This window comes from Jaculus jaculus, unplaced genomic scaffold (assembly GCF_020740685.1).
Source record: "Jaculus jaculus isolate mJacJac1 unplaced genomic scaffold, mJacJac1.mat.Y.cur u25, whole genome shotgun sequence".
Taxonomy (NCBI): Eukaryota; Metazoa; Chordata; class Mammalia; order Rodentia; family Dipodidae; genus Jaculus; species Jaculus jaculus.
In genome coordinates, this window is record NW_025423515.1 from 2,612,782 (window position 1) to 2,636,576 (window position 23,795).

The 23,795-nt window shown below is 41.3% G+C and overlaps 1 pseudogene; it reads left to right on the plus strand.

Annotated features, from left to right (window-relative positions):
• Positions 1–1,085: 1,085 nt before the first annotated feature.
• On the plus strand, positions 1,086–2,002 carry LOC123457502 (annotated as a pseudogene).
• Positions 2,003–23,795: the final 21,793 nt, after the last annotated feature.

Below are 23,795 nucleotides of genomic sequence, written 5' to 3' on the forward strand. Positions count from 1 at the left end.
CTCAACTAGCCTAGTCTCAAAGGTCGTAATCTCTCAGTTGCAGATGAATGGACAACAGTTCACTCAAAGGTTTTTCTTTCTGTGTCATGTCCCTCTCGTCACAATAGTTCATTTCTACGCAATGCAACCCTGCACAACTTCTGAGGACATGGGCATAAGAGCAAGCTTCTCACACAAACTGCTAGCTCAGTCCAAACAAAATTCTTTCTCACCCTCATAAGCCAAACCTCACAGTCCATAGTTCTTAATGCATTCAGGTCTTTCAGCGCATAGCAGAATAGTCCTTCAAGCTGCACTTATAGCACTGCAAGGCATGTCTTAGGCCAAGGTTTCAAATCCTCCCACATTCCTCTTGAAAATCAGCTCCAAAAGGCCAAAGCCACGCAGTCAGGTGTCTAGTAGCAATCCCACTCCTTGGTACCATTTTACTATTGCAGTCGGGTTCACATTGCTGTTAGAAATCACCCAAACAAGAACAGCTTCTGGGGAAAAAAAAAAAAAGAGAGATTTATTATGGCTTACTGGCTCAAGGGGAAGCGCCACGATAGCAGGAGAAAGTGATGGCATGAGCAGAGGGTGGACATCACCCCCTGCGCAACGTAAGGTGAACCATAGCAACAGGAGGGTGTGTCAAGTACTGGTATGGAGCAACTGGATATAGAACCCATAAACCCACCCCCAACAATACACTCCCTCCGGGAGGCACTAATTCCCAAATATCCATCAGCTGGCAACCTAGAATTCAGACGTTTATGGGGAACACCTGAATCAAGTCAGCATACATAGTGTGCCTATTCTCTCTCTCTCTCTCTCTCTCTCTCTCTCTCTCAAAATATAAATAAAATTTTTAAAGAAAAAAAAAATAAATGCAAAAGAGAGGCTATGAGATTTCTCACTCACTGGAGCACTTGCAGCACAAGCATGATGACCGGAGTTCAAATCCTGAGTTCCCTTGTAAACAGTGTGCCTATAACCCCAGCGCTGACTGGGTGCAGACAGGAGGATGGGTGGGGGTCCCTGGACAGTCAGTCTATCTAACAAAAATGGGCGAGATATAGGTCGTTTGAGAGACTCTCGGGGATAGAATGCCCGTGAGTGATGAGGACACCATACTTCAGACTTCTCCTGGCCTCTACATAAGTGCACCTGTACACTCACAAGTGCTATAGCAGTGGGAACAAGAACTTGATCAGCACAAGCTGTGGGTGCAGCAGAGCATCCACAATGTCACAGAGGACGTGCTAAAAGCTGCTTGGCCTATGTGAGACATGAGGACATCTGCAGTTGTTTTGCAGGAGAAACCTTTCTGGCCATCTGGGCCCCATCAGGCACCAGCCTAGAGGTACCCATCCCAGAGGGTCTCAGTGGGCAGAATAAATACCGAATTCACCTGAAGAGTGTCTGTGGCCCCATCGAGGTGCTGCTGGTAAACAAGGAGGCTTGGAGTTCACCACCTGTGGCTGTACCTGTCCCACCCCCTGAGGATCTACTCCAGACTCCACCTGCTGTTTCTACCCCTCCAAGCCTGCCCAAGCTCATACTAGCCCAGCCCCAAGAAGCCTCCTGTCCAAGCAGTCCTCAGCTAATCACTCCTATGTCCGTTCTTGGCAACACTGAAGTCCTAGGGGTGGCCAGCCCAGCAGCTGAGATTGCAGTGAGCAGTGACCCTGGAACTGGAAGCATGGACAATGGTGAGCTCAGCTCCCTCCCGCTGGGTCTGACAGCACTGGACAACCAGCTGCTGCAGTCTTCTGCCCTGTTAGACAGTAGCAGCAGCAGCAGCAGCAGCAGCAGCAAGAGCAGTTCATCTGGACCCAATCCTTCTATCTCCTTTGAACCTATCGAGGAACTCCCAAAGTAGCTGTCAGAAATCTTTGACTTCACATGGCTGTTTGCACCTCTACTGTGACCCCCCCCACCAGGAGACCACAATTACATCCACAACCTGGATGAGAGTGAAGGTGTCTGCGATCTCTTTGATGTGCCTGTTCTCAACCTCTGACTGACAGGATCATGCCCTATTTGGCCGGGGCCCCAGGCTGTCTGGGCTGGACCTAGCTAGTGACCTTGCCCACTGCCCCCCTCACAGCTTGGGAACATCAGACTCCTGGCTGTGCCACGCTGTCTCCCGCTGGCATGTGAAGTGTGCTAGCAGAGCAGGGCAGGGCTAAGCCTCCACACGGAGCCACAGTGTTTGCCTGTCCTCGCTGGGAGCCTTCCCCAGCCATGTGCCCTGGATGGCTGGGTTCACTTGAAGAAGAGAACATCAAAAACATTGAAACAAAGGTATTTTCTTTTCCATCATGGAGAAGACCACTCCTGCAACAAAGAGAGACCCTGTGGCCTTTCAGATGCATTGAGGAATGGGTTGCCATTATGGATGAAAAGAGACTTTAAATACAGACATCCCATTAGGATGTAGTTCACCTCTCTCTGAGCTAGCTTTTCTTTAAAAAAAAAAATTGGGACTAGAGAGATGGCTTCATGGTTAAGGCACTTGCCTGAGAAGCCTAAGGACCCAGGTTCAGGTTCAATTCTCTAGGTCCCATGTAAGCCAGATGCACAAGGTGGCACATGCATCTGGAGCTTGTTTGCAATGGCTAGAGGCCCTGGCATGCCCATTCTCTCTTTCTCTCACCCCCACCCTGTCTCAAATAAAAACAAATAAAGGGATATTTTTATTTCTTTGAGAGAGAGAGAAAGAGAGAGAAAAAGATTATTTTTCTTACTGGTTTTCCAACAAGTCTAACACCCTTTTAACACAAAGGACAAAATAAGAAAAACCTGGGACTGGAGACATGATTTATTGGTTAAATGTCCTTGCATGCAAAGCCAAAGTACCCAGGCACAATTCCCTAGTACCTACATAAAGCCAGATGCACAAGGTGGCACATGCAACTGCAGTTCATTTGCAGTGACTGTAGGCAGTGGCATGGCTCTCTCTCTCTCTTTGCCTCTCTCTCTGTGTCTCTGTCTCTGTCTCTCTCTCTCTCTTTCTCTGTGTGTGTGTATGTGTGTGTGTGTGCATGTGTGCTTGCAAGTAAATAATGAATATTTTTTTTTGTATAAAAAGAAAATAATGTGATTACAAATTAAGACAAAAAGACACTGAGGTCATGTAAACAATTGGTTACGCCCAGGACTAGTGGGGTATACTATCTATTAATTTCTATTTTTTTTTTGAAGTGTAGTCTCACTCTAGCCCAGGCTGACTTCGAATTCACTATGTACTCTCAGGCTGGCCTCAAACTCATGGCCAGAATCCTCCTACCTCCACCTCTCCAGTGCTGGGATTAAAAGAGTGAACCACCATCCCTGGTCTATCTCCCATTTTTCTATTGGTAGTGGACTAAAGCTTTTGTAACTTGTGTTAAGGTAACATCTTTGACATGGGCTTTTACATATTTATGGTCTTGCTTAGTTATTCTAGAATTTGTTTTATGGCAAAGATAATTGGGAGATTACACAATAGAGGGTGTGAAAATATTCTTTCAGGATTGTAGTATTCACTTGTAAATCCAATGAGGAAAGGACAAGGACATTAGCAATAGAGTGTTATATGCCACACGATTTATTCATGAGTCGAAGGTTATGGTAATGAAGATAATTTTTGTGGGGTTGGAGGAAGGGAGCCATTGTAACATTGATGATCTTTTTATTAGACTTAGTTCTGCTGATTAAAAATGACATTGTTAATAATTTTTGTTCATTTTTATTTATTTATTTGAGAGTGTCAGAGAGAGAGACAGAGAGAGAGAGAGGCAAATAGAGACAGAGACAGAGAGAGAATGGGTATGCCAGGGCTTCCAGCCACTGCAAGTGATCTCCAGATGCGTGCACCCCTTATGCATCTGGCTAACCTGGGTCCTGGGGAATCAAGCCTCAAACTGGGATCCTTAGGCTTCACAGGCAAGCGCTTAACTGCTAAGCCATCTCTCCAGTCCCATAAGTGTCATATTTAATATTTGTTTGCCATTTATTATTTATATGAGGCAGAGAGACAGAGAGATAAAGACAGAAAGTGTGAGAAGGAGTGAGCACTAGGCCTCCATCCCTGGCAAATGAACTTCAGAAGCATGTGTCCCCTTGTGCCTCGGCTTTATATGGGTGGTGGGAAATTGAGCCTGGGTCTTTTGGCTTTTCAGACAAGGTCCTCAACCACTAAGCCATCTCTCAAGCCCTCCCTTTTATCTTGAGGGAGAGTGTCATCATAGTCCAGGCTGATCTGAAACTCACTCTGAACCACAGACTAGGCTCTAACTCCTGACCATCCTCCTACCCCAGCCTCCCCAGTGATTGGATTAGAGACATGAGTTATCCCACCTGATATCTATGACTTTTTTTTCTTGCTTTTTTAAGATAGGGTTTCACTCTAGCCCAGGCTGACCTGGAATTGACAATGAAGTCTCAGGATGGCCTCAAACTAACAGTGGTCCTCCTACCTATGTCTCCCAAGTGCTGGGATTAAAGGCTTGCACCGCCATGCCTGGCCATGACTTTTTATTTACTTGAAGACAATAGTCCATCAATCTTACCTTTTATTTCTTGTGCTTTAAGTTAAAGATGGTTTAATCACAATGGAAAGTCATAGTTCTGCCAAACAAACAAATTTTACCCTTATGTCTGTTAAAATCCCACAAGAATGGATGGAGAGATGCCTCAGCGGTTAAGGAGCTTACGTGTGAAGCCTAAGAACCTGGGAAAAGCCAGGACCCATTTAAAGCCAGATGAGCAGGTGACAAATGCATCTGGAGTTCACTCGCAGTGGCTGGACACACTGGCATGCACATCATATCTCTCTCTCTCTCTCAAATAATTTGATTGATTAAATAATTAATTAAAATATTTTAAAAGTGCATGGATACAAAGGACTCCCTCACTCAAACACTGATCTTTGAAGTAGAATTTAGGCTGCAGTTGAGTCAGAAATAAGACTCCACACCTATGTAAGGTTACTTCCTCCCTCATTGTCTCTCCCCAACTCCCCCAGGAACCTACTTCCTGAAGCTTGAACTTCCAGGACAGGAGCGCCTCCTCAGAAGGATCCAAGTATGTGTTCTCACAGGGGCAAATTTACTGTTGAGAATTCCTATGTATTCTTATGAGGGAGACAGTTACTTGTTCACAGAAGACATATATATCAGGCTGGCCTTGAACTCATCATGGGATAGATAGATAGATAGATAGATAGATAGATAGATAGATAGATATCTCCTACATAGGTGAATATATATCCTATAATATATCCTATTTATTTTATATAGTTTATGTGGCTACATATATCTTATGCATATGTATTTTTTTCTCACCATCCTAAAATATGAGACCTGTTACCTTATGTTGAAAAGAATATCTTAATGACCCTGAAAACCTCTGCCTGATTCTTATTTCTCCTGTTATCATGCTCTTTGAATTATAAAGTTTTAACTGGTTTTGACGAGTTTTATGCCTCGATATTTTTAAAATTTTTATTTATTTACTTGACAGAGAGAGAGGAAGTGAAGGAAGGGAGAGAGAGGAGACACAGAGAATGGGTGCACCAAGGCCTCCAGCCACTGGAAACAAACTCCAGATACATGCACCACTTTATGCATCTGGATTATGTGAGTACTGGAGAATTGAACCCAGGTTATTCTGCTTTGCAGGCAAGCCCCTTAAACACTGAGCTATCTCTTCAGCCCATATATTTTGATCTTGTTCACCCCCAGTTGCCTTTTCTCCCCAGTATCACTTCTAATGGCACTTTTCTTCCCAGCTGGGCTAACTTCTATATGTCATTTTGCACGCACGTGTCTGTGTGTGGGTGTGTGTGTGTGTCTTTCACCAAGTTGAATTAGTTTCCTCGATGAGCCTAGGTGGAATATCATTTACTACTGAATGTGCCAGTTAGCAGTGGCTACACCACTAAAGAATGTGTTTCCCCTCGCCCAGCAACCATTCATTTTCAATAACTCCTCAGGAAGGGATTAAAATTTTGATTAGGGCAGTTGAGATGGCTCAGCAATTAAGGTGCTTCCCCTAAAGCCTAAGGACAGAGTTTTGATTCCCCAGGACCCACATAAGCCAGATGCACAAGTTGGAGCATGCATCTTAGGTTCATTTGCAGTGGCTGGAGGCTCTGGTGTGCTCATTCTCTCTCTCTCTTTCTCTCTCTCTCTCATAAATGAATTAATTAATTCATAAAAATAAAATATTAAGAAAAGTTTTGACTATGCTACAGTATTTGAAACGTTTTTTCTTTTGTATTTTATTTTTATTTATTCATGTGAGTGGGTGGGGCCACTGCAAAGGAACTCTAGATACATGTGTCACCTTGTGCATCTGGCTTACCTGGGGAATTGAACCTTGGTTCTTTGGTTTTACAGGCAAGTGGCTTAATCCCTAAGCCATCTCTCCATCCCTGAAAGGAAGTGTTTTAAGTCACTTTTCCAAAAGGAAGGAGGGAGGGAAGGAAGTAGATGAGGAAGGAAGGATTAAATCAGTTCTTCTCAATTTCTAGTTAGAACAAAACCTCCTGCTTCCCCACAGAAGGGGGCACAATATTGATAATGATGGCCCAGTTACTTCAAACCTAATTAAGACCTTTTCCTCCCAATATGTAATTAGCTGGTAAGCCCACCGCAAATGTTAATATGTTCTCTGCTGCTTTTATTAAAACAATGTATTCTGAGGTCTGAGTGGCACAGGTGATGAGAACGATTTATGACTGTGTATTTATAATTTCGTGGAGCTGGAGTGAGATAGAGCCATTTTAAAAAGACTATTCAGTCCCACGTGCATTGGATGTAGATATTTGTATAGAAAAGTCACTGATACCCTTTATGATTTATATATTTCTACAATTCATGTTGACCTTGAATCCTCAATATATTAGATTTTCCACAGTTTTATTCATGCTTTTATCATACTGGTTGTATATATCATGATTGGGGATGTATCTCCTTGGTACATTGACTTCCTTTATTTGCTTGTTATCTATGCATAGACTAATTTTCCTGAGACTCTGGACAACAAAAATTAATGTCAACCTAGATTAAATGGCAATACCATACATGTGCCCCAGTTTACAGAAAGTCAGTTTGGACCAGTAAGTTAGCAAATCTGTTTTTGTATACAAAAAGTTTTGGGAAAGCAAACACACCCTCCATTCCCCCTTTAAACAAATATTTTATTTTATTTTATTTTATTTTATTTATTTTATTTTTTTAATTTTTATTTATTTATTTGAGAGCGACAGACACAGAGAGAAAGACAGACAGAGGGAGAGAGAGAATGGGCACGCCAGGCCTTCCAGCCTCTGCAAACGAACTCAAGACGCGTGCGCCCCCTTGTGCATCTGGCTAACGTGGGACCTGGGGAACCGAGCCTCAAACCGGGGTCCTTAGGCTTCACAGGCAAGCGCTTAACCGCTAAGCCATCTCTCCAGCCCAAAATATTTTATTTTTTAAAATTAATTTATTTATTTATTTGAGAGCAACGGACAGAGAGAGAAAGAGGCAGAGAGAGAGAGAATGGGCGTGCCAGGGCCTCCAGCCACTGCAAACGAACTCCAGACGCGTGCGGCCCCATGTGCATCTGGCTAAAATGGGTCCTGGGGAACCGAGCCTAGAACTGAGGTCCTCAGGCTTCACAGGCAAGCGCTTCACTGCTAAGCCATCCCTCCAGCCCTATTTATTTTTTTATGATAGATTGATTTAAGAGGATGATAGAATGGGAGCACCAAGGCCTCCAGCTATTGCAAGTGGACTCTCGACACATGAGCCACCTTGTGTATCTGGCTTTATGTGGGTCCTAGGGGATCAAACCTAGGTAATTAATGTATTAGAACTGTAATAGAACTCCAGATATGTGCACCACCTTGTGTGCATGTGCAACTGTGTGCAAGTGCCACCTTGCACACTTGCATCACACTGAGCATCTGGCTTATGTGGAACCAGGAGAGTCATCAAATCTTGATCCTTAGGCTTTGCAGGCAAAGCCGTCTCTCCAGTCCCCATTTGCAATTATTTTTTTCACAGGAGGGTCTCACTCTAGCTCAGTGTGACCTGGAATTCACTACATAGTCTCAGGATGGGCTTGAACTAAGGCATGCACCACTATGCCAGGCTCCCATTTTCATTTTCGTCTGTGGTTTTTTTTTTTATAATTCCTGGACTCACTGTTTGCTCCAGAGAAATAAATAGTCTGTTGAGCCTGAATTATTTATTGTTTGAGTCTTTGCAATGATTTTGGCAATCCATCCTTTTGCCTATGATCTGTTTCATTTATTTAAAAAATATTATTATTAATTATTTGCAAGAAGAAAGAGATAGAGAAAAGGGACAGAGGATGTGCATGCCTGGGCCTCCAGCCACTTTGTGCATCTTGCTGCTCATGGGTGAGTACACCAGCCCTCTTGAACTTTCACTACAAACTGCGCAGCTGGCTTTATGTGCGTACTGGGGAATCAAACATGGACCATCAAGGTTTGCTTGTTTTTGTTTATCGAGGTAGGGTCTCACTCCAGCCCAGGCTGACCAGGAAAGGACCATCAAGTTTTGCAAGCAACTTCTGTCAAGCACTGAGCCACCTCTACAGAGAAGGTTTGATCCTTTTTTGAGTATGGGTGGGTAGTTTGGGATGAAGAGGTTGAGTTCACAATGTCAGTACATCAATACGTACCTCATGCAATGACGCTTAGCATATTATTCTGTTATAGTCAGTTCCAGTTTCTGGAATCAACATTCAAGCAGACAAAGTATCACAGTATACAGGTGGAAGGGACTGATTTCATGCTTACAGAGACCAGAGGAACAGCATCTGTCGTACAAGAAGCTGGCTGTCTTTCACAGAACCAATCAGAGAGACATCACCAACAGCCATCAACCTGTCTCTCTCTCTCTCCCTGGGATTTTTAAATGGGCCAAAGAACATAGTACTATACCTTTCTGCACTAGAATCCTCCCCTGAAGTGTTCTTGCAGGATTTCTTTTCAGTCCAGGTCAGAACAATGTTAATGTTTTGGATAAAATGTCTGAATATCTACAGTCACAGTGTGAATAGAATAATCTGATGGTGAGAGTGGGTTTTAGCATGAGGCTTAAGGAGGGTAATCCACAGCTTTGAGTTAAGTTCACGTGCAGTTTTGTTTCTGCCCTGTCCAGGGAAGGTTAGGGAAGTGGCTGGGAATGCTCTCTGTGGCTGCCACCCAGTGCACCATGTGTGACTTTCACTCTTTTCTTTTTTCTCTTTTTATGTGGTTGTTGTTGTTATTATTATTAACATTATTTTGAGGACAGGTCGCACTCTAGAGCAGGCTGACCTGGAATTCACTATGTGTTCTCAGGGTGGCCTTGAACTCATAGTGATCTTTCCACAATGCCTCCCAAGTTCTGGGACTCAAGGCGTGTGCCTTGACTTTTACACTTTTCTTCTTTTAACTTATATTTTTCAAAGGTGTCCTGAGGAAATATGAATGTGTTGGAAACACCCATGAGTTTTTACTGTGTGTACATATTTCACTTCACAGTCTCTTGGACATATACAGGATGTGTGGAGCTCTTTCTGCTGAGGAGGGGTCCCCTAGACCCTTAAGATGCTGCCAGCCTGGCCGGTTTGCATCTGGGACCCTAGGACACAGGTGAAGACACTTGTGTAAGCGAATGCTCACACTTGCTGGGGAGCAGGCTTGTTTCCTGCCAGCTCAGGTCCTGGTGCAAAGTCTATTTTAAGCCTACTAATTAGAACTCAAAGGAACATTTGGGCACATTTCATTACAAATGATTTCTTCTTAGTTACATTGTGCTTTACAGGAAATGCAAGATGGAGCCTGAGGTTTAATGTTTCTTTGCCTTTTTGCAAGAGATTCATTTCCTCATAAGCTGTTCTTAGGTCATGTAACACCACTGAGCAATTTGATTTTACCTTGTGAAAATTATCAGAGGGGCTGCATTTAAAAATGCAGTTGGAAACATTACGTGTGACAGGTAGAGTTACATTGGAATAGCAAATAACTTTGTCAAATTTCTTTGATGCAAAAAATGGCTTTTTAATTCCAATCAGATTTAATCCTCTCTGACTTAGTACATTATTATTTAGTGCTATTAGATCTTTTGGATAATCCTTGACTTACTTTCTTACATACTTGAAGATTAATTTTAAAACTTTCTATAATCTTAGTAAAAGTTCTAAGATTCCAGAACTGTTAACACTGGGATAGAGGGTTGGAGAGGCCAACAGGAGTGGAAGGAGGCAGCTGTTTCTATACTGAAGGTGAAATTTCTCCTGTTTTCCTGTTCAGAAGGGCCATCGTTCTTTGGTGCTAAATTCTGTGTTTGTGTTCAGAGTGGATTTTTCTCTATGATTTTGAAGGATTGCCCCAAAGGAAACATTGAAACTAAAGGCAGAAAGTAAGACACTCCTAATACGGGTATTTCAGGGAGAGTTGAAATCCTCAACATCTTTGGTAGGCTTTGAGATGCAAGGATACAAGTATTAAGTAAATATTAAATGAACTGATAATAAATGTCTATCCAGCTTTTCTGATTAGACAGAATTCTATATAATTTCTACTTATATTCATTTTCAAAACTTGTAGTAAAACAAGGTATTCTTCTTGGAAGGACTAATCTTAAGTTCCTGTTGTCTGATTATGAGGGAAATCAGCTGATGTGGAAGCTGGGGTTTTGCTTCCTGAGTGTGTCATTTAAGTAAAACAATCCCATGTATTTGAGAGCTTTAAGCACTCCTGTCTTTGATAACACATTTTTCTTCAATGGAATAAAGAAAATGCTAAAGTTGTAAAAAGCGATTGTGCATTGCTTACTGGGAACCATTGACACAGTGAGCCTTTATTTTAGTCATCCAGGGTTTTAAAACTATTACCCTCTAAAGGACTTTGAAAACACCTATGACCCCTGAGTAGAGAGTAGTGCTCTCATATTCTCTTTGTATTTGTCATAGTCTTGAAGAAATACAGAGGAAGCATACAGCTTAAAAATATGAGGGAGAATGTCAAAGTTCAAAGATGAGAGAGATGCACGACTCATTTACATGTCGAAAAGCAAATTTCAGACTGAAATGAACTGTCACTCTGGGATATTAAACATAAACATTTATGATGCTACCTTGGAAACAGTAATCTTATTTTTGAGACAGGATCTTATCTGAGAGTGGCCTCAAGCCTGCAATAAACCTGCCCCGGCCTCGTGAATGCTGGGGTTGCAGGCGTGAGCCACCACTGCTAGCCAGCTACAGCAGCGAACTGTCGCAGCGCTTTGCCTTGGCCAGGTGAGACGCTGATTATGAAGGACGCCGCCTACGCCCGAAGCTGGGGCTTGACTTACGCAGTGTCTCACTGAAGTCAATCCATAGTATGTGTTCATTGCCCATATTTTTGGAGGTGCATGCTCCTCTTGGGCAGATTTTCTGTAATGTAGCCTTCGGTGACATATCTAATGTCCACAAATATCCCACAGTTTCCTGTCCATATTCCCAATGAGAATAAAGTTCTGGTTGCGAGCTCTACCCCAGGTCAGAAAAGGAGAGCAGTCCTCCCCGGCTTCCACGTGAGTCGTGAGCGTGGATCTCAATGTAGGGCACCCGGTGGTGGAAGGACCACTGTAGGGAGAGGAAGCCTGGCCGAGGCTGGTTAGGATTCTTTGATGTAATACTAGTGCTGCTATCTTGTGGCAATATGTTGCCTGCCTTCAATTGCAAACATCACTTTTCAAAGTGTATTTTCAAGTGCTTAAAAGGACTTGTTTTTTTCTTTCACTATTAGTCTGAAAGTGTCATGGGAAAGTAACTATTTTAAAGACATAAAAATCCTTCAGAAAAGGAAAATGCTCAAAATATACACAGTTGCAATTCTAATGGTTTTAAGACCATTTTACCTCTCAAGATTACAATATTAATGTCTTGCTTTCTAACTACCTACATTTCGTTTACTTTGAAATCCTGAGTCGACTGTACTTCTTAATTTTTTTTTTTTATTTTCATGGTATAACTCACAGTTTTTAATTAAAAGTTCACATGAATACTTCAAACTTTTTTTTTTCTTTGTATTATAAAATTGTTAAAAAATTTAAGCCAGAAATTTTGAGGAAAGAATGTCAGAACCACACGTTGGGTCATGATATGCAGAGACATTTCATCCTACCCATAATTGAGGGCTAACTCCACAATGCATGACCCACACACCTCAACGAGGAAGGTCTGGGGGGAGGGGAGGCCATGGAGGAGGCTAGCAATGGTACCAACTTGACTGTATTCACTGAGTACAAATCTAATTAATAAAAATATATATTATTAAAAAATTTCTATGAAAGTTTTGCATAAAAAAGCCGGTCTTAACACACTCACCTCTGTATTCTAAGGAAGTGTAAAGAGGAATAAGGATAACTTTTTATACAGATAGATACATTGTAAGTTCTGGTTTACTTTATTACTTGTTAGTCTCATTATACTATCTTCTATGTAAATCATAAATAACAAAAGTGGGTCATTGGAGAATTATTTAAAACTGCCCTTTATAAGAAAAAGAAGAAGCTATAAGCTAATCTAGTTGCCAAGTTGGAACTCATTATTTAACTTATCTCCTATGAAATGTTAATGGTACAAAAATGTTTGGTTAGGCCACAGTCTATTCACAAAAGATACCTTTACATGGCTTGAGAGGTGGCCAGTTACATTCTTTTGGAAATTTACTGTACTGTTTCAATGTGTTAAGTGCCTTGTTGTAAAGTAAAATTTTAAGTTTAGAATTTATGATTTTCCTTGACATATATCTTCCATTTTCTGTTGTTTGTTTTTGAAGTCATTTTATTAAATGCTTACACTTTAATCAGATCTGTAAATTTCATAAAATATTCCGTGTGCTAGTACTTGAATCATGGAGCTGTCATGTGGGATTTGAATTAAGGTCTTGTCTTATGTGTGTTTGTTTTTAAAGGATATTGTGTGTTTAGAAGTATGTTTTCTGTGCTTTTAACTTTGTGGTTACAAAAACATTTCAGGAGGGATTTCAAAGTAGAACTGTACAGTTATATTTCTAAAATGCCATCTTGCATTTATATTCAAAGGGCCTGATTGTTAGTTAAAACTAGTTTATGTTTCTATTTAAAAGAAGGTACATGTACTTAATTTATAATTTCTTTGGTTTTGCTTCAAAAAGAAAATCGCAAAATCCTAAACTTTGTATTTACCTAATAAATTGCATCAGTAAAAATTTTAAAACAATATTTTAAAAGATTATCAACATCCAGCCTTTACACATAGGCATGCCTCAAATATGCATGTACACCACATATCCAAGCATGTATGCCACACACATATGTGAGCATCCAAAAAATCAAAAGGAGAACTAGAGCTGGAGAGATGACTCAGTAGTTAAAGCCCTTGCCTGTGAAGCATAAGGACCCATGTTAGAGTCCTCAATACCCACGTAAGCCAGGTGCATAAGGTGCTTCATGCATCTGGAGTTTGTTTGCAGTGGCTGCAGGTACTGGCATGCCTCTTTCGTCTGTCTCCTCTCCCTCCCTCCCTCTCTCTCTCTCTCTCTCTCTCTCTCTCATTCTGTCTCTATCTGCTTGCCGCTAAATAAATGAAATATTTTAAAAAGAGAAGTAGGGATGGAGAGATGGCTTAGCAGTTAAGGCACTTGCTTGCAAAGCCTAGAGACCCATGAAGATTCTCCAGATCCCACACAAGCTAAACACACCAATGTGAGGCCACCATGAGGTCTCACATGACCACTAGGTGGCACAGACAACCAAAGTTTAATTTCAATGACTGAGGACCCAGTGTGCCAAGTCTTTGTCTCGCTCAAATAAAAATTAAGTAAATGAATGAGAAAGAACTATACAGGATGCATGATTGTAATTTCCTTTTCCAATATTTTATTTATTTGTGAGAGGCAGATAGAAACAGAGAGAAAGAGGGAGATAGAGAGAGTGAATACAGCATGTCAAGGCCTCTAATCACTGCAAACAAACTCCAGAGGCATGTGCCACCTTGTGCATCTGCCTTACATGGATACAGGGGAATTGAACCAGGGTCTTTAAGCATCACAGTTAAGTGCCTTAACCACTAAGACAACTCATCAGGCTATGATTGTAATTTCTAATGTAAAAGGATGGTGGACCTTCTATGAATGCAATGTTTGGATCCTTAGACTGAGACTTTTTTATTTATCTATTATTTATTTCTTATTTTCAAGCAGAGAGACAAGAGAGACACAGAGAGAGGGAGGGATGAAGAGAGAATGAAAAAATGGGCATGCCAGGGCCTCTAGCCATCGCAAACATACTCCCCACCCATGTGCCACCTTGTGCATGGGCTGCATGTGGGTCCTGGGGAATCAAGTCTGATCCTTAGTGTTTGCAGGCACGCGCCTTAAGCACTAAGCCATCCCTGGAGCCCAACTCAGGCTTTTTGAAACCTATTAAAATGTACTTTTATTCAAGAAACAGAGAAAGGAAGAGAAGGAGAATGAGTAGGCCCTCTAATTGGACTGGAGGCATGTTCCATGGGAGGAAATACATCCCTGATACAGAAAACTTAAAACAGGGGTAGTCATGAGCCCTAGGGGTGTAACATCTGCTGATGTCTGGATGAATGTATATACTATGGTTATCAAACTGCCCAGTAAGCACTTCTCTTAATATTCATACACTTGTGTTAATGCTACTCTCACTTTGGGTAGAGAATCTTCTGTTTTCAGATGGCAGTGACCTTGGGACAACTCAGAAGGTATCATAGTGCTGGAAAGAAGTGACTAGAATACTCAGTAACATCTCGATCACACCTTCCAAGGCTCAGGGTCTAAAGTGGAAGAGATGGCGGGAAGAATGTAAGAGCCAAAGGAAGGGTAGCACTCCTTACAATGTGCTCCCTCCAGACATAAAATGGCCTGGATATCCATGACCTCATAGTGCCTGACACTACCTGCACAAGATACTCAGAACCTACCTAACAACGGACAGAGTGTAAAGTGATCATCCAATCTCATCCCTCTTATGTTTACATGAGAGGCAGAAGCAGGGAAATCACCAAAATTGAAAGGCAACTCACCTTATGTGTACAAGGGTAAAAAATTAAATATATCCTGCCTCAAACAAAGTAGAAGGTAAGGCTCTACATCTCAAGTTGTCCTCTGACCTGCGCAAGTATGCTGTGACACATATACCCTACCCCACATAAAGGAACACAGACACATACAGACAGCGAGCGAGTGAGAGCGCGCCTGGGCCTGTAGCCACTGCAAGCTCCAGATGCCTGCGACGCCTTGTCCTTCTGACTTCACATGGAGATGAGGGATATTACTTGGATCAGTAGGCTTTGTAACCAAGTGCCTTACACACTGAGCCATCTCTCCAAAGCCTCAAATATTCTACCTTTATATAACCTAATTTATTGTATGGTTAAAAATTGAATGGATACTAAATTAGAGCTAGGTAGCCATAAAAGGTTCTTTGGTGCTATGGCCCAGCAGGGTGGCTGCACTGGATAGTCCAAAAAGCAAGAAGAAATAAAGGACCCAGTAATGGTGGTGAAAATTTGTAATTCCACCATTTCTCAGAAGGATGCAAGAAGATCAGCAGCTAAAGGCTACCTTAAGTCCCATAAGGAAGTCTGAGTTTAGGTTACACTACAGGAGACGCTGTCTTTAAACAAATAAACAAACAACTTAACAACTTGGGAAGAGATAGATATACTTACTAGGCTTTAGATACTGCACATGTACAAGTGGTTCTTAATGATTTTTATTTAATATTTTATTTATTTGAGATAAAAGGGAAAACACACAGAGAGAGGGGGAGAGAGAGGGGTTGGGGGAAATGTAAGCACCAGGCCTCCAGCCACTGCAAATGAACTCCATATGCATGCAGCACCTTGTGCATCTGGCTTTACTTGCGTACTGGGGAATTGACCTAGGTTCTTTGGCTTTACTGGCAAGCGCCTTAACTAATAAGCCATTTCTCCATCCCTGCATAAATGGCTTGAATTATCACATGTTGCCCTATAGGTATGTTTATAATATTATGATTTTTATCAGTTTATGTATAATTTCAAATAAATTTAAATTAAAACTGAAATACATTAAGTGGTTTATATGATTATAGAGGTATGAGTTTCAGTTGTAACATTTTCCTGATGTACAATTTTATAAACTAGTTAGTTTTAGGATGAAAACTATAGAATTGAAAGAAAAGTTGTAAAATACTTTTAAATTAACAAGACAAGAACCACTCACATTAGGTTTTTATTTCATTATGCCCAACAATTTTCTGGAATTGCTATTCAATTATATTCATACAAGACTAGATTCTTTCAAAACAGCCTACATTGTTCTATTCAGCAGCTGTGATAGTTAAGGTGTTGTGAACTTGATCTGTTTAGTAATCCACAGAAATCCCTTCCAGGTGGATCTCTGAGGTTGCCTCCAGGAAGGTTCAAGTAAAGGTAGGAAATCCTTCCCCGAGAGAGAGTGCCCTCCGCCCCTCGCCCTCCCCACTCCCGCTCAAATAAGGACTTGATATAAGGAAGCTCTGGGTGAAAAGAGCCCCTCCCTCCCTCGCTCCCTTCCTTGATTCCTTCCACTTGGCAGCTGGGGGTGCAGCTACCTTCCAGCGAGGATTGAAGACCAGCACGGACTGAAGAACTATGCCAACTGAGACCCACGTGGATTGAAACCCATGGGCTCCTCGGGAAGCCTCCAGGCTTTCTGGCACCATCTGCAGTGCTGGATTGGGACTGTTGAGGCATCTGCCCATGTGCATTGAGCAGCTACCAGGTTCCGTGATTCTTGGGCCTGCAACTGCTAGTGGGCTACTGTAAACTGATCCAATACATTCCATTTTTAAAATAATTCATTCTAGCAGTTCTGTTCCTCTAGAGAACCCATACTAAAACAGCAGCTAACTTTTCTGGCCATGAACCAGTTGTGTAAAGCTATGCAGCAACCCAGATATCAGAACAAAAATAAACAAGGTCACTGTAAAACAATCTTAAATCAGCTGGTGATTACGACCTTCCTTTCTGGCCCAAATAGCACTCCTATGAGATAATTCATCCAAAGTGAAATATTTATTTTCTGCAATGCCATATTATTTATAAAAGTACAAGTAATCACAAGTAATATAATATGTGGAGAGCACAAAAGGTAAAAATAGCAGTGATTTTGGTTATGAGGTCAGAATGTAGTTGGTTGCTATTCAAATCAAAGCTAGGTTACATTGTACTAAGATGCCAGTAAGCATAGCTCTGCATCAAACAAGCTGATGACTACACTAAAGCAAAGCAATAAAAACGTATGCAGAATAATTGAGAACAACAAAGCCATTCTATTGAATTATTTTTAAGTCCCCTGGGAATGTATAGGTAATCCATTTACCAATTTTACAAAACTAACCACTCTGCATATTCTGAAAATCATTTTGACATCTAGATTAACTTCATATGTTTATAACCTAAAGTATACAAAAGTAAAATACATTTACATAGAAGTAATTGGAATCCAGAAGTTGCCAAAATGTAGTGACATTTCTAAAAGCTGTATTTGTAAGGAAAGCTCAAAATTTCATGAGAAATTATGTCAAATCAGGTAAATTCTGGTAAAAGCACAACTCTTATAAATTGTTCAGTGCTAAATAAGGCCTCTCTTTCATGCCCTCCAAGGGTAATAGAACATGATGGAAAAGGACAATAAAAGAATGTTAGATTCAGAGGATAGGAAGGAGCACACAGGATACTATCTTCTGGATTCCTGTCTATCACTTCATGACCATAATGGCAGTTGTGATGACCACCATAAGACTTGCATGATATTGAGCTCATTGACATTTTGGCATAGATGACAGAGATGAACAACAACAACAAAAATCACCAAAACAGATCATGGTCTAATTGGATGGAAGAGAGAGTTCAGTGGAAGAGAGGAGAGGAGAGAAGTAGTGTCAACGGAGGATATTAGAAGCAAGTAACATTATATCAGTATGAAAATTTATCAAAAAGAAATAAAATCTGAAATATGGTGTTGAATGATTTAAGAAAATTAAGCATCCACATGAGCTGACAGCAGTGTAACGAGAGAGACAGATCACAGACTTCATTTTTCTGCGGCAGATTCGAGACTTTTTAGCTGGAGAGGACTCGTGGTACTGATGTCTCGTACTAACGTGTGCAGTTGCTAAAGGAAGCTAGCAAACTGAACATGGAAATCCTGAAAGAGTGCTCTTCTGATGGGGCCACATATCCCAACCAGCTGTGTGTGTCTCACTAATTCGAACTCCTATCTGGGAATGGGAGCTACTGAATGAGAATTGTGTTGTTTGCCCTTTATGGGGTACAATCAAATGCGGAGAATTTAAGCATATCTTCAACAAATGGAGACAAGATGCAAGAAAGACAACAAATTGGGCTTAGGGACTACCTTGACATTCACTGTGCTATTTTTAAGCTTTCATATTGATGCTACAATTTTATATTTTATATCAAATATAAAGTTAAGTTGCTTTATGAGGATATATAGCTGGAAACTGACCCACAAGATGGATGAAAGATCTCACTTTTTTTCCCATCTAAAAAACCTTGAACGGTGTAATCTATGACTGATGCTATTTTTTTAACGTGAAGATAGAATACACTGAAAGGAAACTGCTGCCATCATTCTAAAGCACAGATTTCCTTAGTTTAAATTTTCTAATATTCCATCTAATTTGTATCACAAAAAGCTTGCAAACAAGCATTCATTCCAATGAATAGCCAGTTGGTTGCTTCTTCCCATACTATTCTGTTCGTTTACATTCAGGATCTTGATTCACAATCTCTTTTATCGGTCACATTTATGCTCACTTCCTTTGCTCTCAGTCTACAACAATTTTAATAGGAAATATCTTCACAACTGTCATTTTTGTACACTATTTATATGTTTTTATGCCCCCCAAAATTGTTATCTATTGCAATAGGACAATTAGCATAAGAGGAATCTGTTAAATGTTTTTTGACCTACAAAGCTCATACTTTAAATGAGATGGTGATATAAACCTATAGAAGGGGTAGAGAAATTTCTCCGTGGCTAAAAGCACTTGTTTATAATCCCTGACAGCCTGGGTTCAATGGCCCAGTATCCACATAAACCCAGATGCACAAGTTGGGGTATGTCTCTGGAGTTCATTTACAGTGGCAGAAGGCCCTAGTGTACACATCGAATGTCACTCACTCGCTTTTCTCTCCCTTCTTTCTCTCAAATACACACTAAAACTTAAACTATCATCGTAATGTATTAATGCTCATATAAAATAGAATTAGTTGCCAATTTTTATATTTTAATCTTGTGTAGTTCTTAAGTTCTTTTTGTGTAGTGTCGCATCCGCCTCGACCAGCAAGGAAGACACAACCACCAGTTCTTCTTACAGCAGTTTATTCAGGCAACTTCAAGTCCCATCTCTCCCGAGCCTCGGGTGGGGCTTCCTTATAAGCGCACTCACTCCGCCCAATCACCCAGGCTACACAACCTCTCCAGGCAAGCATCAGAAGCCAATGAGCAGTGGCGAGGGTGAGCTCCTCCAAATATGGACTTGTTTGTCCCAAGCATAGAACTTCCGTCAGGCGCCATATTTAGGGCTTGGCTGGAGGGGCTCTCCACAGTGTAGATTTCTTTTTTTATTAATTAGTTTTGTACTCAGTGTATACAGTCAATTTGGTACCATTGTTAGGCTCATCCATGTCCTACTAGCTCCCCCTGGCCCCTCCTTGTTCAGGTATATGGGTCATGCATTGTGGAGTTATCCCACAGTTAAGGGTATGATAAATGTCTCTGCATATCATGACACAACATGTGGTCCTGACATTCTTTCTGCCTCCTCTTCCACAAAATTTTACTGAGCCATGTTGGGTTCATTTTTGGTCTGCTTCAGTGATGAGGTGTTGGGACCTCTGGGTCTCTGGATAGTTGATTTGGTAGGAGTTGATTTTTCCTTGTGTTGATCTCCTTCACCCTTGTGCTGGTACCTGGTTCACCAAGAAAACAGCACCCTTGCTTGTTTCACCAATAATTCTTAGTTTCACCCTAGGGCCTTTTGAGGTATGATGGAGTGGCTCTCTCCTTAGGATCTATGTCTATCTGTAAAAGATAAGCAGATTCGCCAACGGAGAGTAAGTTAGCACCAGGACAAATGAGATAACCCTTACTTTTTATAGAGAATTTAGTATGTGCAGGCCCTCTTGTAGCCCACGATTGGTGGTAGCTTGATAATGGAGAGCCGTCTTATGTTTGGATATGGTTCTGACTTGTTTTCCAGGTGCAGCTATGGGTCCTGTACCACTGAGGGGATCACTTAGCCAAATCAAGAGCAGTTCGTTTCCCACCATGGCTGTGCACCAGTAGTGCACTTGTGTGAGCATCACGATGGGTTATTTGCTGCTAAGTAGGTTAGAGCATGAGTTGCTTGGACAGATATCGGTCATTTTCCCCCAGTCACCACTAGACATGCTGATTGTCTGGGGACTGACTCTCTTCCTGCTTCCAGCCATGCCATTCCATTTTAAGTGCCAACCGTATCAGGTGTCTTCAACCAGGAAGAGATGAAAGAAGAAAAGAAAACTATTGGCCTATTTTCCTGATGAACTTTGATGCAAAGATCCTGTACAAAATCATTCATAGGGAGAGAGAAAGAGAGAGAGAGAGAGAGAGAGAGAGAGAGAGAGAGAAGGAGATATGTAGGGAGGCAGAGAGAGAGAGAAAGACAGAGAAATGGAGAGAGAGAAGGAGATATATTGGGAGGGAGACAGGGAAAAAGTCATAGATAGGGAGAGATAGAGATAGAGAGATAGAGATAGATAGAGAGAGAGAGAGAGAGAAGAAGAAGAAGATAGGAGATATATTGGGAGGGAGACAGAGTAAAAGACATAGATAGGGAGGAAGAGAGAGAGAAGGAGATAGGGAGAAAAAGAAAGAGATAGAAGCATATAGGAAGAGAGAGAGACAGAAGGAGATAGATATATAGAGAGGAGAGAGAGAAGAAGATAGACAGGGAGAGTGTGAAAGAGAGAAGGAGATAGATAGGGAGACAGAGAGAGAGAGAGGTAAATTGGGTAAACAAGAGAGAAAGAAGGAGATAGACAAGGAGAGGTAGAGAGAGGGAAGGAGATAGATAGGGAGAGAGAGAGAGAGAGAGAGAGAGAGAGAGAGAGAGAGAGAGAGAAGGAAATAGGGAGAGAGAGAGACAGAGGGAGAAGGAGATAGGGAGAGAAAGAGAGCTAGAGAGAAATAGATTGATAGAGGGAGAGAAAGAAGGAGATAGATATGGAGAGAGGGAGAGAAAGAGATAAATAGGGAGTGATAGTGAGAGAGAGAAGGAGATAGAGAGTGAGAGAAACTTAACAAACTTAAACTATCATAGTAATGTATTAATGCTCATATAAAATAGAATTAGTTGCCAATTTTTTAAAAATCTTGCCCAGTTCTTAAGTTCTTTGTTGTACATTTCTTTTCTTATTAATTAGTTTGGTACTCAGTGAATACAGTCAATCTGGAACCATTGTTAGACTCCTCCATGTCCTACCAGCTCCCCTTGGCCCCTCCTTGTTGAGTTATATGGGTCATGCATTGTGGATTTAGCCCACAGTTAAGGGTAGGATAAATGTCTCTGCATATCATGACACAACATGTGGCTCTGACATTCTTTCTGCTTCCTCTTCCACAAAATTTCGCCGAGACATGTTGGGTTCACTTTTGGTGTGCTTCAGTGTTGAGGTGTTGAGGCCTCAGGGTCTCTGGATAGGTGATTTGGTAGGAGTTGATTTTTCTCTGTGTTGATCTCCTTCACCCTTGTGCTGGTACCTGGTTCACCAAGAAAACAGTACCCTTGCTTGTTTCGTCAATTGTCCTTAGTTTCACCCGGGGGCCTTTTGAGGTATGATGGAGTGGCTCTCTCCTTAGGATCTACATCTATCTGAAAAAGAGAAGCATATTCTTCATTGGAGAGTAAGTTAGCACCAGGACAAATGAGATAACCCTTATTTTTTTATAGAGAGTTTAGTACATGCAGGCCCTCTTGTAGCCCACGATTGGTGGTAGCTTGATAATGGAGAGCCGTCTTATGTTTGGATATGGTTCTGACTTGTTTTCCAGCTGCAGCTATGGGTCCCATACCACTGAGGGGATCAGTTAGCCAAATCAAGAGCAGTTAGTTTCCTTCCATGGCTATGTGCCAATAGTGCACTTGTGTGAGCATCACGATGGGTTATTTGCTGCTAAGTAGGTTAGAGCATGAGTTGCTTGGACAGATATCAGTCGTTTTCCCCCAGTCACCACTAGACATGCTGATTGTCTGGGGACTGACTCTCTTCCTGCTTCCAGCCATGCCATTCCATTTTAAGTGTCAACCACATCAGGTGTCTTCAACCAGGAAGAGATGCCAGAAGAAAAGAAAACTACTGGCCTATTTCTCTGATGAACTTTGATGCAAAGATCCTGTAAAAAATCCTTGAAAACCGAATCCAACAACACATCAAAAGCATTATCCACCTTGATCAAGTGGGATTCCTCCCAGGAACACAGGAGTGGCTCAACATACGGAAATCTGCCAATGTAATGCACCACATAAACAAGGTTAAACACAAAACCCACATGATTATTTCGATAGATGCAGAAAAAGCCTTTGACAAGATACAACATCTCTTCATGATCAAAACATTGGATAGCATTGGCATGGTTGGTTCATATCTTAACATAATAGAAGCAGTATACAAAGCTCTTAAGGCCCAAATAATACATAATGGAGAGAGACTGGAGGAATTCCTTTTGAGATAAGGAACAAGACAGGGTTGTCCACTCTTACTCTGCTCTTCAATATAGTACTGGAAGTCCTAGCTCAAACAATAAGACAGGAGAATTAAATAAAAGGGATACAATTTGGAAAGGAAGAACTTAATTTAGCTCTGTTCGCTGATGACATGATTATATATGTAAGATACCCAAGAGACTCCATCCCAAAACTTCTGAAGGTGATTAACTCCTATAGCCAAGTAGCAAAATTTGAAAATGTATTTATTTATTTGAGAGAGTGAGAAAGAGGGAGGGGGAGGGGAGAGGGGGGAGAAGGCACACATAATGGAAGCATCAGGTCCTCCAGCTACTGCAAATGAACTCCAGAAGCATGCACCACCTTGTGCATCTGGCTTGTGTCGGTTCTGGGGAATCGAACCAAGGTCCTTTGGCATTGCAGGCAAATGCTTTAAACGTTAAGCCATCTCTCCAGCCCTAGATGGGAGTTTTTACAAAAGATCCACTGGGGGAAATTTCTGAACATTACATGTGGTAAAATTAATAAATACAAATAACTACATATAAAAAGATAATTTATACATTTTCTTAAGATGATATGGTACCAGTGAATAATTCTGAGAAAGTTCCTGAAGAGGAATTGCTGTATAAAAAAGAGATATACTGGGAGGGGGGGCGTTCTTTTGAAGTAGGGTCTTGTTCTAGCCAAGGCTGACCTGGAATTCATATGTAGTCTCATGGTGGCCTTGAACTCATGGCAATCCTCCTGCTTCTGCTTCCAGAGTGGTGAGATTAAAGGCGTGTGCTGTCAGGCCTGGCTGTAAATTGGAGATATCTTCAAAGGACAGAATAACTACAATTATGGTTATGTTATGTCATGTTAATTCTTAGGTTAAATATTTTTGCAAATTTTAAAGGTGTAATTTTTTAATTTTTTTATTAATTAGTTTTGTATTCAGCAAATACTGTCAGCTTGGTACTATTCTTAGGCTCATCCTTGGCCTACCCCCCCCTCCCCTTGGCCCCT